General features: G+C 33.4%; 1 protein-coding gene and 1 long non-coding RNA gene across 4 annotated transcripts in view; both read left to right on the forward strand.

Moving 5' to 3' along the window:
- The window catches only part of LOC125663286 (platelet endothelial aggregation receptor 1-like), a 65,196-nt gene that overhangs the window by 16,723 nt on the left and 31,188 nt on the right, over positions 1-17,285 (forward strand). The gene's annotated exons all lie outside the window — the stretch shown is intronic.
- LOC125661380 (uncharacterized) lies at positions 5,058-16,579 on the forward strand. Its single transcript, XR_007364877.2, has 3 exons — positions 5,058-7,416; positions 12,743-12,923; positions 13,947-16,579. It is a non-coding gene; the product is annotated as an uncharacterized LOC125661380 (long non-coding RNA).

Raw genomic sequence — 17,285 nt, forward strand, 5'->3', positions numbered from 1 at the left:
AATATATGCAAGCATATCAAAATCTTATGTCCCATCTCAAATGTATTACTTGTTCTCCCCATGTCATCTACGTCTACTACTACATGTAGCTGTAATATGTATTCCTTAAATTATATGTTTGAATGAAATCTTATTCAAACCCTTTTCTTACGGTAGGTAATAACCAATCCAATTAAAATTAGATCTTCCATCCGCTCCCCAGTTTTCGATACGTCGCGTATCGAAAACTGGGGAGCGGATGGAAGATCTAATTTTAATTAGATTGGGTAATAACTTACTTAAATACATGTATTCTTATCTAGATTTAGTTTCATCTAAACTCTAAGGTGATTATATGACTTCAATTAATCAACACATGGGTTAATTATAATATTAAAAACAGAGAGAATTGTTTTGCGGTATTTTATCACTTGATGACTTATGCGACGTTTCTCAACAATATATATAAATTTTCATGAATGTGCACTCTGCCTCGTTTCTACAAAAACAAATCTTGGGGTACGTCGTATTACCATGTCTGTTTTAGAGATAGCATTCTGGTACTCGGTATTTTGATAGTTTCTAATATTGTTGCAATCAAAAGTTATGTATTACATCAGGTTGTATATATAAGGACAGTACAAATATGTTTGAGCAAATAATGGATCAAATCCAGGACCCCTACATTACAAGATAGGTTATCTAATCGCTAAGCTACCCAGACCGGTAAAATTTGAATTTATTTCCGAAATCATACGATAGCTTTTTATATCAAGAAGATGGAAAACAAATAAATGTCAGAAATGTTGCTTGTATGTCCTTAATGCAAGGTGAAGATAACGAACAGTGATCAATCTCATAACTCCTACAAGCAATACAAAATAGATAGTTGGGCAAACACGGACCCCTGGACACACTTAATAAATACTTTTGTTTTGTTAGTGGCATGTGTAAAATGAAAACAAAATCAAGCTGAACAAAAAAGAAAAAAAAAATAGAGTAAATTCCCATGCATAACATGTATAGTCTAAGGTGTATCAGTATTGGTATTTCTACAATATTTCAATTCTGTTTAATTAATTGAATTTATTCATAGAATTGATTTTTTTTAAAGTGTTATCAAAAGTAAAGAATAATTAATATGTGGATGTCTAATAATACTGAATAGTGTCCCCACCTCAATTCACTTCTCAGTTGAGTATCTGTACATGTATAACACCCCCCCCCGAACTAATACAAGTAGAAAGGATTAGAGATAAAATTCAATGTTATGACCCATTACTTTATTTCATGAAGGATAGCTTATTCAATGTTTTGGCATGTATCATTGGGGGGGGGGGGGGGGGGGGGGAGTATGCAATAGCTTAATCACAACAGGGCGTCTCTTTTCTTTTATGTAATATGTATAATAACGAAAGGTCATGCATTTTTCAAATGAATAAATATCTATGATTTTTTTTAATGATTCTATTACTTCATTCTATTATAAAACAAAATTATAATGATAACGATTTTGCATTTATTATCTCGATTTCATCCTAGTCATACGATCCCCTACAGAATAAAGTGTGCTGCATCAGGCCTAAGTAGATCTAAGTACTGTAACGTATGACGCCACAGTCTACATTTTGACGTCATATCAATACAACTGAAGCAGTGGCGAGTTGAAGGGTGAATATTTAGCACGCACGCACATCATATGTGCCATGCTATATTGGCAGATCTAGAGAAATCCATAATTGTACACAATGTCTATGAAAACATTTGACATCAAATGATTGTGATCAAGTTGATTAATTCTAGGCTTGTGAATGGATATCAAAGTAAATAGAATAATTACCTGTATTACTAGAACGCTGGTACTCGGATATATGTCTCTCACACCTTCTTTCGTGTGGGTGAGTGGAGAGAATATTTTGAATGCCACATGTCTTCGTCTAAACTTCTGTCAGCATGCAGTAAGACATTATCCCGCCAAATTATATGTGTTTCTATGTAATTTTACTGCCTTATCACGTTGAAGAGTTTCAAAGGGGAATAACTCTTGGTTACAGAATGCATTGCCCCCCATAAATCATTCATTTCAAATTGTATGAAATAGGCAGATTCCCAAAAGTTTTAGTTTAGATTTATGAAGAACATAGATTAGTTGTTTTAAAAACCTTTGTCACTTTATTTGAGGTGGATGCGAATAAAAGTTATTAAGACATAAAAACCATTGAATTTAAACACAATTTTACAGATTTGTTCAATTATAAAAATCACTTAGGATTGTCCATTATTCATTTTTTCCCTTAAATGACAAATATGGGATCTGTTTTATAATTTAACTTGAAAATTAGAATTTTAAGACTATTCATAATCTTTTATATTCAACTTTTGTGCCAAAACTACCAAATTCTAGAAAATGGCCAAACTTGATAAAAGTGTACCTGTTTCTATAGCAACCATGATCACTATCTAATTTTTAAATATATTTTCTTGAATATGTTATATAGATGTTTCATTCAGGTGAGTTTCGTGAAAATCGGTGACTATGCGTGCCGAATTTTTTTAAGTGGTTACAGAGAATGGCTCTTAAAACCTTGTTATAAAATACTGAAATATGGTTGCTATGGCAACTGAAATATTTCATAACATGATAATTCATGATATTTATCATTGTTTATGTCAAATTTAATAGATTAAGGATATTATATTGAAAAATTATTAAAATTGGACTCATATATTCATGTTATGAGATTTTTCATATTACCATGGCAACCAATTTTTCAAGCTATATAATTTTATTTTGCAAAATAAGACATTGGTCGTTTTTTTTTATTTTACACATAATGGGATGAATTAAATCATATATAACTTTCATTGATGTGTGTTGTTGTGTTTTCTTGTAAATGATGTCATAAAATGGCTTTAAAATGATTTTTTTTCAAAAATAGTCAAAATGCTAAAATATTGATTTTTCAACCTTAGGAACAATAGGTAATCCAATATTGATTTATTGATGTTTTATTAAGAATTCATTATGCTGAACCTAATCTTTAAGCAAGCAGTAGAGAAATGTGTACATCAGTAAAATTAATTTGTTTATGTTTAATCAAAAACAGGCCAAAATCGAGCATTTTTAAGCATCTTGGGAGCTGTTTTCACAGTGTTCTTGTTACCATGGCAACGGTACCTCAATTTCGAAATTTGTTACCAAATTCTATGAGAGGGTATCAAATAATCACTATATGCCAAATTTCAGCAAAATCGGTGAGGGTACTTTTCCACCCCTATAATAAAAATTTTGATGCTTACAGAGAATGGCTCTTAAAGACACTGTGTATATTGGAGATCTGATAATGGCTTGGGAAAGCAATCGGAAAGTTCTTCTATCCTGTGTTGTGAATAGCATAAGAAATCATTCCATCACAACAGTACCGTGAATTTAAATACCCTTTCCTATTAATTTAAATGTGTGATAAATTTGTAATGCATTTCTCATAAGTGATATAACTAGATATGAACAAGTAAACATAGTTTGATGTTTAGTTTTTATTTTATACATAATACATATCATCAATTTACATAAAATATGAAATTTGGGTTTAACCCAAAAGGTCTACAGGCCCCAGTCACCTGAATTTGACACATGTTTGTAGGAATATGTGATCAGGGCAGGATAATTACCAACAACACCCACTATATTGACTTCCTGGAGTTTCTGTATAAGCCAAACTGATCACTTCCTGAATCAATTCAATAGCTTAATCTGAAATACAAAATTGATAATAAAACGTTACAATTCAATAAACGTGTACTTATTATCTAGTATTACGAATATCCATTCACATTCATACATGTACTAATTATATGGGTCGATTTAAAAAATATAGATATTTGAGCTGAAATAAAAAATTTCCAATGTCGCAGAAAATTAATTTTCATATTCATGAAGCACTGTAAAATAAATGTCTATACTATTTAATAGCAATGTTCTTTAATATTTTCTTCATTGCGATTGCTAATTAAATCAAGTATTTCAAATAATTTAATGCAAATTAGTAGATAAAAAGTAAAATAAGTATGTCAATGGTCAAAATCGACCTAAATGTAAAATGTGTACATGTATTCCGTTTCTTCGTCTAACAACTGCATTTATCAAATGATGCAAGTCTAATTTTTCATTTCATAATTATAAGAATATTATCAAAAATATGGTTGTACGAAATATTCTTTTATTAATTTCACAATTTATCAATTTAGTCAATTGTAAAATTGCTCTTTTTTGGTTCTGTAACTTGGAAAATTTGCGTAGTACATGTATCGACATATATATAATATTGTAAAGCTTATATGGTACCAATTTTGATGCACCAGATGCGCATTTCGACAAATAATGTATCTTCAGTGATGCTCAACCGAACAAGCTTTACAAAAATATATACATAGCAGTATCATAGTAACGGTGGTTATGACGTCGAAGGTAGCGGAATGTTACATCTATATTGTAACGTCATGGATAATATACAAAAATGATCTGAAAAAAGTACGGGAAAATCATCGGCAATTATAAAATATATTTTTAAGACATTTATTTTACAGTGCTTCACGAATATGCAGTTGAATGTTTTTGTTGATTGACTATGATACTGCTATGTATACATTTTTGTAAAGCTTCTGAAGATGAAATGAAAGCGCTAAAGCTTTACCGAGGATTTTTGTGTTTTTTCGTTTCATATTTTTTAATATTATTATCCGATTATTGAGACTCTATTTCAGTTTTGGATATATATATATATATATATATATATATATATATATATATATATATATATATATATATATATATATATATATGTGTGTGTGTGTGTGTATGTGTGTGTGTGTGTGTGTGTGTGTGTGTGTGTGTGTGTGTGTATGTGTTTGTAAGCCCTGTCAATTGAACCAGTGAATAAGAAGGCACGCGTGTAAATCAACACGGGGTCGGCCAAAGGAACACGGAAATGGTGGTGTTCAGTTGGATTTTTATAAAAATCAGCATAAAATCATTAAATAGGTCATCTACCATCAAAATCCTGAAGTGTTTACTTCACAGGATTTATGAGATGTGTGTAACAGGTGTGTAAAGATTTAGCACTCGTCCATCTTTTTTCCTTGCGAGCATGGCTTACACACTTTCGAAGTGCGCATGCTCTGTTTTAAATGACGTCATTTGTGATATCATCATAATGGAGTTTTCCAGGGAAAGAAGTTGGCCCATCTGAGGTAAGTAAACACGGTTGAAAGAAATTTTTTGCATGTTATCAATGGGTTTTTTATTACATAGACTGATTAAATGGTGTTTCATACCGATCGTGTTATGTACAAGCGACAGAGTACCCGAGTTACTGAAAATTTCGATGATAAAAGTGATAAATCTGCGTGAACTGTTTGGTGGTTTTTTTCTTTTTGAAATATAATCTTTGCAGTTAATGTACTCTGTATACTAAGAATTCATATTGATTTTGGATAGAATTTCAGAAAAAGAAATGCGCCAGGTCCTTAGGAATCAACCCCCCTACCCAACCCCCCACACGGCACATTTTTTGGATGATTGGAACGTATACCCCTTTACATCTGTCTCCCTACTTTGAAGTTTTTTCCAACGCCATGACATAAATAATAAATAGATAAATAAATAAAAATGCAAAAAGAAAGATGTATATGTATTCGGATTGGCATGTTCCACTTTGTCCGGGTTGAAATCCCTGAGGATGCAAGTGTACATTACGCCGCACTGCTTGCAGTACGTACATGGTACAGACGTACCGCATAGGCATGTAACTACTAAGACTATAAACTAAACATAATATGATATGTAAAACTATTACTCTGAATGCATTTTACTTGTTTACAATGTAGCCTGTCGGGCTGTGGTGTCACACGCGTGGTTTACACGTGCACTTTAGGTGGCAGTGGAGGGAATTCGAACGATGTATGGATTATTGTCTCCTGGTAACTTTAGCAGTTACCTTTTGCTTTCAATCTACTTTTTAAGAATAATTCAACCTTCGCTAATCATTTCCAAGCTGCATTTCGATCTTCGAAGAATGATCTTCAGCTACAATACAAAATTAAGGAATGATGTTGTGTACTGAGTTTTTCTTGATTGTTTACATCTGTGATTGTTTATGTGATGTATACTGATCAAGCTGTACAGTGTCATGACATATAGTGGCATAGCTTCCATTTATATGCTAGCGCATCATTTTGTCAGAAGAAGAAATTTCTAAAATTAAGATTTTTAACATGTATATGATTATATGTGTTTGTTTGATTTTAGTATAATACCTGTAGAGAATATTTCAGTAATATGAAGTGCGACACATTTAGACGCATGCATGTGGTGTTTGAAGGTCTCATCTGAAATACCAGCAACTTTCTCTTTTGAATGCTAAATATGACGATGGAGCATTCACCTCACTACCTACATTTACACCCTAAATAAAGTACATTAGCATGGCTCGAAACCATGATTTCTTCATCATGAAGCAAATGCTGTGTTACCACTGAGCTACCAATTTTTTAACATGAATTCATAGCTAAAAATTTTAAAAATGTATAACTAATTTTTTGGTTAATTCCATAAATATTATTCCTCTCTCTAGACACAATTCTGGGTAACCCCCTGCCTTTTGGGGATATAAGCACATCATTTCTTTCAGAATGGGACAATGTCAGGAGAGCTTTTGTTATTTGTTATACTCTTAGTGTTGATGGCATCTATGAACAACAGGATAATGTTTTTAGATTATTATTTCTGATATCATATTTGTAAATTGTTTATGAGGGGTTGTTAACGTTTGTGGACAAAAGGACACACTTATTAAAAATTCAAAGTTATGATAAGTAAAAAATATAGGAGATGTGTAACAAGATTGTAGATTTGAACATTTTAATTTTAATTAATTTTTATAAGTATTGATTTCAGATACATGTATGACATTGCATGCTTGATCGGGGAGGGGGGCTACAGTTAGATAATATTCTGGTCAGCACATTCGATAAACTACAGTTGTACATGGAACTCATTAAATCACTTCTTTTTCTTTCAGTGGTCTTCAACTTTTAATCTCCAAGAAGGAAATGTAATTAAAAGATGAATAAAGTATCCCTAAGAATACCAGAAGAAAGGCTGTGTTAAGAAAAACAGCCCTTCCTCAGTACCTCAGAACTAGATGATAGCCCTTGTTACTTTATGCTGAATATGACACAGTATAGAAGATCTGATCATGAAGAAGTTACACCATTGATACACTTGCCAACTACCAAAACTACTTTCTGATAGTATGACGAGATTAGAAGATATCATGGTGTAGTCATGACACAAACTGCAAATCAAAGATTGTCTTCCCCAGAGGATGAACAGAGTGCTTCACATGGATAACATTTCCTTTTCGAGTTTTGAAATTAGTAAGTATACAAAATATTTTAGGCCACATAGTCATAAAATTATTTTTTAGATTTCCATCCTTGCTTGGAAAAAAATGGGGCAGGTGGTGTATTTTTTATTTTTCAGAATATATATTTCCCGTTCATTATACTCGCATGTTGCTGTAGAGTGTAGATTACTTCATTTTTTTTTTTTACATTGTTTTCTTTGGACAGAAAATTTTCATACAGCAATATTATAATTGTTTTTAAGTGATTTTGAAGTACATTTTCATGTAACACTGAAGTTGAACATTCTTTTGCGCTTTTTTGAATAATAGTAATTTTTAGCTCACCTGAGCTGAAAGTTTAAATGAGCTTTTCCAATCCCCTGTTGTCCGTCTGTCTGTAAACTTTCACATTTCTGACTTCTTATCAAGAACCACTGGGCCAATTTCAACCAAACTTGACAAAAAGCATTCTTTGTGAAGGGCTTTCAAGCCACACCCCCTTTCAAAGGGAAGATATAATTACAAAATTGCAAAAATAGGGTTGGGTCATTAAAAAATTTTCTCCTAAAGAACCACTGGGCCAGAAGAGCTGACATTTACATGAAAGCTTCCTGACATAGTGTAGATTGAAGTTTGTTCAATCATGACCCCCATAGGTAGGATGGGGCCACAATAGGGGATCAAATATTTTACATACAAATATAAAGGGAAAATCTTTAAAAATCATCTTCTCAAGAAACACTGGGCTAGGAAAGTACAAATTTACATAAAAACTTCCTGACATAGTGCAGATTCAGGTTTGTTAAAATCATGACCCCCTGGAGTAGAATGGGGCCATAAAAATCTTCTTCTCAAGAACCATTAGGCCAGAGCAGTTTACATAATTTACATGAAAGCTTCCTGACATACAGCTCTGTAGTGCAGATTCAAGTTTGTAAAATTAAAATTTCGAAAAGGTGTCGCTGTGTTTGGTGTAATTTTTGTTCGTTCTGCACAAACTTGCTCACTCAGCTTGACACAGTCTAGGTGTTCATATGTATTTTTTTTATTTTTCGTAACTTAAAATGTCGTGTAGCAATGGTGGCCAGATCAAATTTTCCTTCCAATGTTATAATAGGAGTAGACATGGGTATCATTTTGCATACAATTTAAAGTATGTTTTTGCATATACACATTTTTCTAATGCCTGTACACATTGAATTATTAAACACCAGGCACGTCCTCCTATCCCCTTTACAAGCTATGTTTGTGTGGGGTTTTTTGGAGTTAGATTTTAGGTAGGAGAAATCATGGCCCCATGAGTAGGTTGGGCCACAATACTTAAATAGGGATCAAAGTTTTAGAAGCGAATATGTAGAACAAATCTTTAAATATGGGCCAAGGTGAATCAGGTGAGCGATATGGCCCATGGGCCTCTTGTTTGAATATGCAGTTTATGCAGGATCAGGATATGCCATTGCCGTATCCGCTAATTAATGAGTCATAATTACCATCATTGTACCACAAAGCAACAGTCACTGTACTGTAGTTCTTTTGCTTAACATTATTCAATTCAGTTTGCCATCATCTTCTTCTAGTCTAAGACACGCACACTCAATAATAAAAGTTCCAAACACATAATTGGGAAATGGCATGGTATCGCATACTTTCACATTCAATAGCATCTCCATTAATCAATTTTAACAAGGCATACATGTGCAGTCACTTGACCAAATGCATATCACACTGCAACAGTCCTTCACAACTACCACATCTTTGGGTACCCTTATAATAGAAACATGTCAAATATAACCACAACATGCCAAAATGTTAGGGTCAGTCATTGAAATGCTCTAAATGTTTGATATACAAGCCAAATATTTGTTCTCAACTTCTTTTTTAAAAAAAAAAGGTAGAATAAAAAACAATGGGGTGGATAATTTTGAGAGGGGTGGGCGTGGGTGATAATCTGTAAATATGAAATTCTATGTGGCCTTAAGTACAGTAAATATGAAAGCAGATCTTAGTATTTAACAATTTTGTTGATCCATAATTTATTTACAGATTTTATATGATATTATTTTGTATAATTAAAATCTTAGATGATATGTGTAGAATAATTATATCATTTAGCAAAATGTAATGATTTGTAAACTATAGATACATATACATGTAGTAAATTTGTGTAACAATTAATACATTCAACCCAAAAATGAATTTGCATATTTGAATTGATTTTTAGCTCACCTGAACCAAAGGTTCAAGTGAGCTTTTCTGATCACATTTTGTCTGTCGTCTGTCTGTCTGTCCGTCTGTAAACTTTTCACATTTTCGACTTCTTCTCCAGAACCACTGGGCCAATTTCAACCAAACTTGGCCAAAAGCATCCTTGGGTGAAGGGCTTTCAAGTTTGTTCAAATGAAGGGGAGATAATCACAAAAAGAGGGTGGGGTCATTTAAAAATCTTCTTCTCAAGAACCACTGGGCCAGAAGAGCTGAAATTTACCAGAAAGCTTCCTGACATATTGCAGATTCAAGTTTGTTCAAATCATGGCCCCCGGGGGTAGGATGGGGCCACAAGGGGGGAATCAAAGGTTTACATACAAATATATAGGGAAAAACTTTAAAAATCTTCTTCTCAAGAACCACAAAGCCAGAAAAGCTGAGGCCAAAAATAAACATTGATTTGTTTGATGTACTCCGACCGACCAATCAAATTTGTTCCTACACGACCATTTTTTCCAGCAATTTAAAACTTTTTTGGGGGGTGGGGGGTCCCTTGAAAAATAGAAAATTCTCCTTATTCTAAAAGAAAATATTACAAATTTTCATGACGTTAAAAAAAAAAAAAAAAAAACAAACCTACCTACCGACCCACCTTGAAAAATGTGAGTCAGAGTACATCAAACAAAAATATTTTCAATGATGGCCTGAGATTCACATGAAAGCTTCCTGACATAATGCAGATTCAAGTTTGTTCAAATCATGGGCCCTGGGGGTTGGATGGGGCCACAATAGGGGATCAAAGTTTTACATACAAATATATATGGAAAATCTTTAAAGGCCGGGAGTAAACTAGAAAAATTTACACCCCTACAGCAATTAAGCATATATGGCAAGAGGGCAGGGCTTAGCAGTGTTATCAGAATAAGCAGCAGTCTGATGCTTGACTCTACACGTGCTCTGTAGCAGACGATATTTTGAACAGGGAGACTGGCATGATTTATCAAAATAAACTAAAGTTTTCCTGCATTTTTCTACCACTCTGCTCAATCTGTGAGGCACTGAAAGGATATGTTTTTACTTTAACAAAACTTCACCCTAGGAACTACAAATGAATTCATCATTGTTTTATGCATGTCTTTTAAAACACGTAGATTTTTGATAATATACACAAATATTGGTATATATAATATACTAATACTTATGATGTTCCTCTTGATGCCTTTCAATTATGAGAAGAATTTGGGGGGAAATTGTAGCTGTGCAATGGAGGACATGTGCATTGAAGGATTATTAAGAAACACTTTGTCCATTATAATATTTGGAGACCTACTATCTGTGATTGTCTCTTTTGACATTGTAATGTTCACACGTAAGAGTCCAGATTGAGGGTAATTTTAGAGTGATGGTTGATCAATTGGACATTTGTCATCATTGGTGAGAGATAATGGGAGTTACACAACTGGCCTAGGATATTGTTGCTTAATCAGACAAACATCATGCTTGACATTATTCGAGAAAAGGTACCAGCAATCCTGCAAAACTCTGAAACAGCGATCAGACTGAACAGTCCTAATGAGCTATTTTTATAAAGTTAACCAATTTTTTAAAGGAATGTGATTATATATAATTAAAAAATAAAATCTGGATTTAACAATGATATATGAGTAAGTACTTTTTTTCCACGTTATATACAGTGATTTGATTACATGTTCCCTTTGGTACAATCCCCCTAATCTAGAACTAGACAAGCATGCTCATGCAATATGTGAGTCAACATCCGGTGTAAACAATAACAAAAGATAATCACACCCACAAACTGCCAATCTCTAGTTTGAAATACAAATTTAGCCCTGCTTCAGATTTTTGAGGCCAAAATTAAAACTTCATGAGAATTTATATCTAAAATAGATATGGCCAATATATGAACAGTTATGAGGGGAACAAGCATACCCATTTAAAAAATTCAGTACAACAGCTTAATCTTTATTTTTGCAAAATAAGTGCTGCAATCTGAATGTGTCCAGAAAATTCATATATTCCACCATTTTCACCGATTGGCTGCTTTTATACCCAATTGCCGGCCTTTAAACATCTTCTTCTCAAGAACCACTGAGCCAGAAAAACTGATTTTTACATGAAAACTTTCTGACATAGTGCAGATTCAAGATTGTTCAAATCATGGCCCCCGGGTGTAGGATGGGGCCACAATTGGGGGGGGGACCCCATCAGTAAGCACGCCCCCTACTTCCGGTGTAATGGCAGTAACTGCAAAAATGAAGGCCATTGTGTACAATACTTCATTATCATTTAATGTTGTTCACGTTCTTCTGACCCAGGGATCGAATATTTTCCTACAATTTACAGTGGATCAAAGAGAATTGTTTTATAGTTTTTTTCTTCTTTATGCATATATGACCCAGTATGTCTCTGTAGAGCACAGATCTACATCTGGTATTTTCTAATTACTTAATGCTCACTATTTTTAGCGATCAATTAAGTTTTTTAAAATTAGTTTTTCAGTCAAAATTAGCATAAATATAAAGCTATAGCTAACCAGGGGTATGATGCATGTGACCCAAATTTGTCATTATGCAGGGGCCTATATCTATTCTACGAAGTATATTTGATGTGCATTAAAGTTTGAAAATTTTAATTCAAAATATGCATTAAAACCGCTGTTTGAACAAGGCATAAGTATCATTTTAAAGTTACATATGTACGTAAGTATCTTTGCTAGATATGATGTTCAAACAGATTAATCAGTTTTTTTAATTACTGATTAGATCACCTGAGTGGGTATAAGGATTGATAAACTAAGATTTTGAATTTTTAAAAAAGCTAACAGACAGATGAAAGAGCTTGATAAATACCATAATACAGTCCATCATAACATGGGTGCATAAAATCAGGTTCTAGAGCAGATATTAATATATTAGGTAGAACATTAATGATACGTCTTATCTGGTATATGTAAGTTGTAACACCCTCTTCATTAATACTGTGCATTTTGACAAAATAGTATATGAAGTCCAGTGGTTCCATTGAATTTGAACATATGTTGAATAAATATATAGTTAGTAGTGGTAGGGAACAGGTATTGCTTGAATGTGTCTACTAGATTTCTTGTTAAATAACCTTCACTTTAATTTCAGTCAAACATAATTTTGCATCAAAGAGAAAAAGTGGCTTTGACATAACCTAGAAAATACAATATTCATTAAAAAGAGCATGGCACCAGGATAGCTAGATGCCCATATTCCCAGCTAAATGAGCCAGTCCTAAAGAGAGTCCACTAGAGATGAAATAAAACGCATTAAAATGTATTGAGAAAAGGTATACAAGTTTTGATTTGCACCTTAAGAGTATATTGATAATTTGTATTTTGACAGTCTCCAACTGAAATACAGTGAAAATATTGCTGCAGTACTGTAATTATGTCTCCCCTCTTTCAGGGGAGACATATTGTTTTTGTACTTTCTGTCCGTCTGCCACAAAATCTTGTGAACACTTCTCCTATATGGCTTATCGGATAGACTTGAAACTTTGTACAATGCTTCATTGCCATTTGTAGATGTGCATATTGGTGGGACGGAAGGATCCAATTATTTTCCTAAAAGTTAATAGATCTTAGAGGGGTGGAGGATGTAAAATACCTTGTCAACACTTCTCCTCCTATATGGCTTATTGGATAGATTTGAAACTTTGTACAATGCTTCATTGCCATTTGTAGATGTGCATATTGTCGGGACAGGAGGGTCCAATTATTTTTCTAAAAGTTAATAGTAGATCTAAGAGGTGTGGAGAATGTTAAAATAGCTTGTGAATACTTCTCCTATACGGCTTATCCGATAGACTTGAAATTTTGTAGAATACTTCAATGCCATTTGCGATGTGCATATTGCAGGGACAGATCAAAGATCCAAATGTTGTCCCTAATATAGTGGATTGTAGGGGTGGAGGGTGTAAAATAGTTTGTGAACCCTTCTCCTATGTGGCTTAATTATTGGAGTTCATAATGTCTATGTTCCTGCTCATGCTTTATCTTCCATACCATGCAGTACATTAAGGGGTTGGAGGTTTCATTTGGAGCACTTCCAATTTGGGGAGCTGGGGATACATTTGTTTTTCATAAAAACAATCTGAAGTTATGATATATTTGTCATAACATTTTTATGATATCTGTATCACTTTGAATCTTTAAAAATGATAATTGATGTGTGAATTAATATTTACAGCTGATCATTTGATAAACACTTACTTTGTAGAAATAGAAATTATGATTTTTATCTAATTGTACACTTCTTGCTACCTTTTACGAAGACCTTTTACTAATCACTTCTCTAAATATTTTTGCAGATTTGTCAGAATGTTATGCATCATGATCAACAGAAAAGAACTTCACAGGTAGACCAAAGCTGACATGGGATGAGATCCTAAAACGAGACCTAGAGTTTAGAGGATTGGATAGGATCAATCCACTGGGTCGCCAAGTGTGGAAGTACAAACTTCAACCTCGACAGGACAGCCAGGCCTCACCCTTGCAAAAAGATTAATTTGGCCTGGATAGTCAAAATGAGTGATGATGATGATATCAAGGTCTGACACTGTAAGCTCAGTAAGGGTAGATGCTGGCAATGGAGCTGTTAAGCAATACAACAAACAGGTTTAACATTGAACATGTTTATATACTTTTTTAGCTCACCTGAGCCAAAGGCTCAAATGAGCTTTTCTGATCACCTTTGCCTGTCGTTTGTCTCTCTGTAAACTTTTCACATTTTCATTTTCTTCTCCAGAGTGAACCACTGGGCCAGTTTCAATCAAACTTGGTATGCATCATCAATAGATAAAGGGTATGCAAAAATAGGGTGGGGCCATTTAAAAAACCTTTTCAAGAACCACTGGACCAGGAAAGTTGAATTCACATAAAAGGTTCCTGTTTTGTGCAAATCATGGTATCCAGGGGTAGGGTGAGGTCATAATCGAGGATCAAAGTTTTACATTCATATATAGTACAGATTCAAGTTTGTTAAAGGTCATGGCTCACAGGGGTAGAGTGGGGTCACAATAGGGGATCTAAGTTTTATATATGAAATATATACAAGGAAAATCTTTTAAAATCTTCTCCTAAAAAACTAGATGCAGAACTAAACCCAAAATCGTAGCTCTTTGAGAAGATATTGGGGCAAGTCAGAGCACTAGAGCTTCAGATGAGCCCCTTATTAAACATCTTCAATTTACGGCACAGAAAAAAAGTGCATGGTTAAGTCCCTCTATCACTGCATTCCTGCATCGCTGTCTCATGAATTTAATATTAAATAATTCCTAACATATTTTCCCACTATACTTGTTTCCAAGCATACTTTCAAATATTCCTTAAACCCACATATAACCTAAAAACTCACAGCTTCAAGTGATTTTCTTTGTTGATGTAGCCATGTTAGGTATACGTAGCCAGTCAATTTGAACCCCAGTTCATTTCCATACTCGTACTCATTTTGAAACATAATGTCTGTGTGAACTAATATCCCCACAAATATTTTTAGTGAAATATTTTGGATGAAATCATCCCAGTTGGGTTAAATACTTATTATTCAAAAACTGTAGGTTTGAATATTGAACTAATCTCACAGCTTTCTTAAGTTTGGTCCCCATCCACTCCAGTCTGTTTTTACGCTTAACTATTGAAATGGAGTGTAAGGGATCAGACTAGGCTTTAATAACATTATCAATTTTCAAAAGCTTTAGAAAAATTATACAATTTTAGGTCACTTGAGTAAACTCAGATGACATATTGCTATTGGTCTGCGTCCGTTGTAGTCCGTCGATGTTAACAATTGAAAGTTTTTAACTAAATTCTATAACTGAAAGGTGAAGATAACGAACAGCGATCAATCTACGATTGGAATAACAGAATTCTTTTCAAATTTAGTATGAAGCACACAAATTTACATTAAACCTTCCTGACATAGTGCATATTCAAGTTTGTTAAAATCATTTCCCGGGAGGTATGGTGTGGTAACAATAGGGGATCAAAGTTTTATATGCTGATATATTTAAAGGAAAAATCGTTAAAGATATCTCTTGAACTATTTAAGCTAGAGCTTTCATATCTTGCATATACAATTTTTATGGCAAAACAAATCTGACCTATTCAGTGTGTCCTGAACTACATTGTGTTTAAGGTAAAACTTATACGGTACCAATTTTGATGCACCAGATGCGCATTTCGACAAATAATGTCTCTTCAGTGGTTGGCGTGGGTTCGAATCCTGCTTGCACCAGTAAGTGAGAAAGTTTCCCAGTTTACTCTCGGAAGGTCAGTGGTCTCTTCCCAGGTACATTGTATCTGGGTTCTCTCTTCCACCAATAAAAACTGGGCACCACCAGATAACTGAAACATTGTAGAGTGTGGCGGAAAACAGCTAAAACAATCAATCATATTATGTTCTTTAACCTTGTGACCCTGAACTCTGAGTTTGACCTACTTTTAAGAAAGTATAACTTATTAAGTATATCCAGGACTATTTTAGATAGGGCTTTCATGTATTGTATATATATTACTTATGGCAAAGTCTTTCATATCATACCAAGACCTATGACTTCATACCATGGTCTTATCCAGAACAACAATATCATGCTTGTCATATCTTTGTGTTATATGATTTCATTTTAGTAATGTTGTGTTCTTTAGAGGTAGGTTTGGGTCACATTATTCATGAGAATAAAGATTGATAAAATAGCATTTAAAAATCAAAACAGCAGGACCAAGGTGACTCAGGTGAGTGATGTGGCCCCTGGGCCTCTTGTTGATTTTGATATTTGTACAGATATTATTTGTATGAGAAATGGAACTCTTTTTTTTCTTTTACAAATACATGTATTATCATATGGATCCATCTGTGTTGATTATTTAATCAAAGGACTACATTCAATGTATTAAATGCAAATTTATTGATATGTATGTGGTTGAATTACTCATGTATGTATACATTTTTTTGGCACATGCAATTACATATCTTATGTATATATATATATACTAATTGTACATATAATATCCCCTGTAATATAATAAAATATATGACTGAGAATAAAAGACCTGCTGTTTTCATTGCTACCATGAAACATTAAAAGATTAGAATAATTCAAATATCTTAATGAATTCTGTAATATATGAATTTGACATTTGTATACAATTGCCTCACTGGTGTTGAATGTGAACTTTGGTTGATCATTTCAGTTTGCTCTTTATATCAAATCAAAATTTAAGACAAATAAGGAATTATTTCCGAAATTGGTTAATATGGTACACTGTAGTAAAATAATCAAAAGTTTATTCATATGAGATAGCTAAATTCCACATGGATAACCAGTGACTGATTCTTAATTGTCAACATTTTCACCAAACAGTTTAGAAATTACCCCGGTACATATTATTGGGGGATTATAAAATTCCTTGAAAAGTGACATATTTTTAAATATCACCTTTTCAAGGAGAAAAATTCCTTTAAGTATATGAATCCTATGAAGAAATTAAAAGAGAGGTGGCTATAGGTATATGCGACCCACCTGATCTTTATTTGTCTGCAAGATATTCAAGTGTTTTTATCACTTGTATGGTGAGATTCATTTGTAGCAAGAGCTGTTATGATGTCTGAGTCAGAAAGCACCAGAATCCACTAGGAATAGTTTTAGATC

This window comes from Ostrea edulis, chromosome 8, assembly GCF_947568905.1.
Source record: "Ostrea edulis chromosome 8, xbOstEdul1.1, whole genome shotgun sequence".
NCBI classification, from domain to species: Eukaryota; Metazoa; Mollusca; class Bivalvia; order Ostreida; family Ostreidae; genus Ostrea; species Ostrea edulis.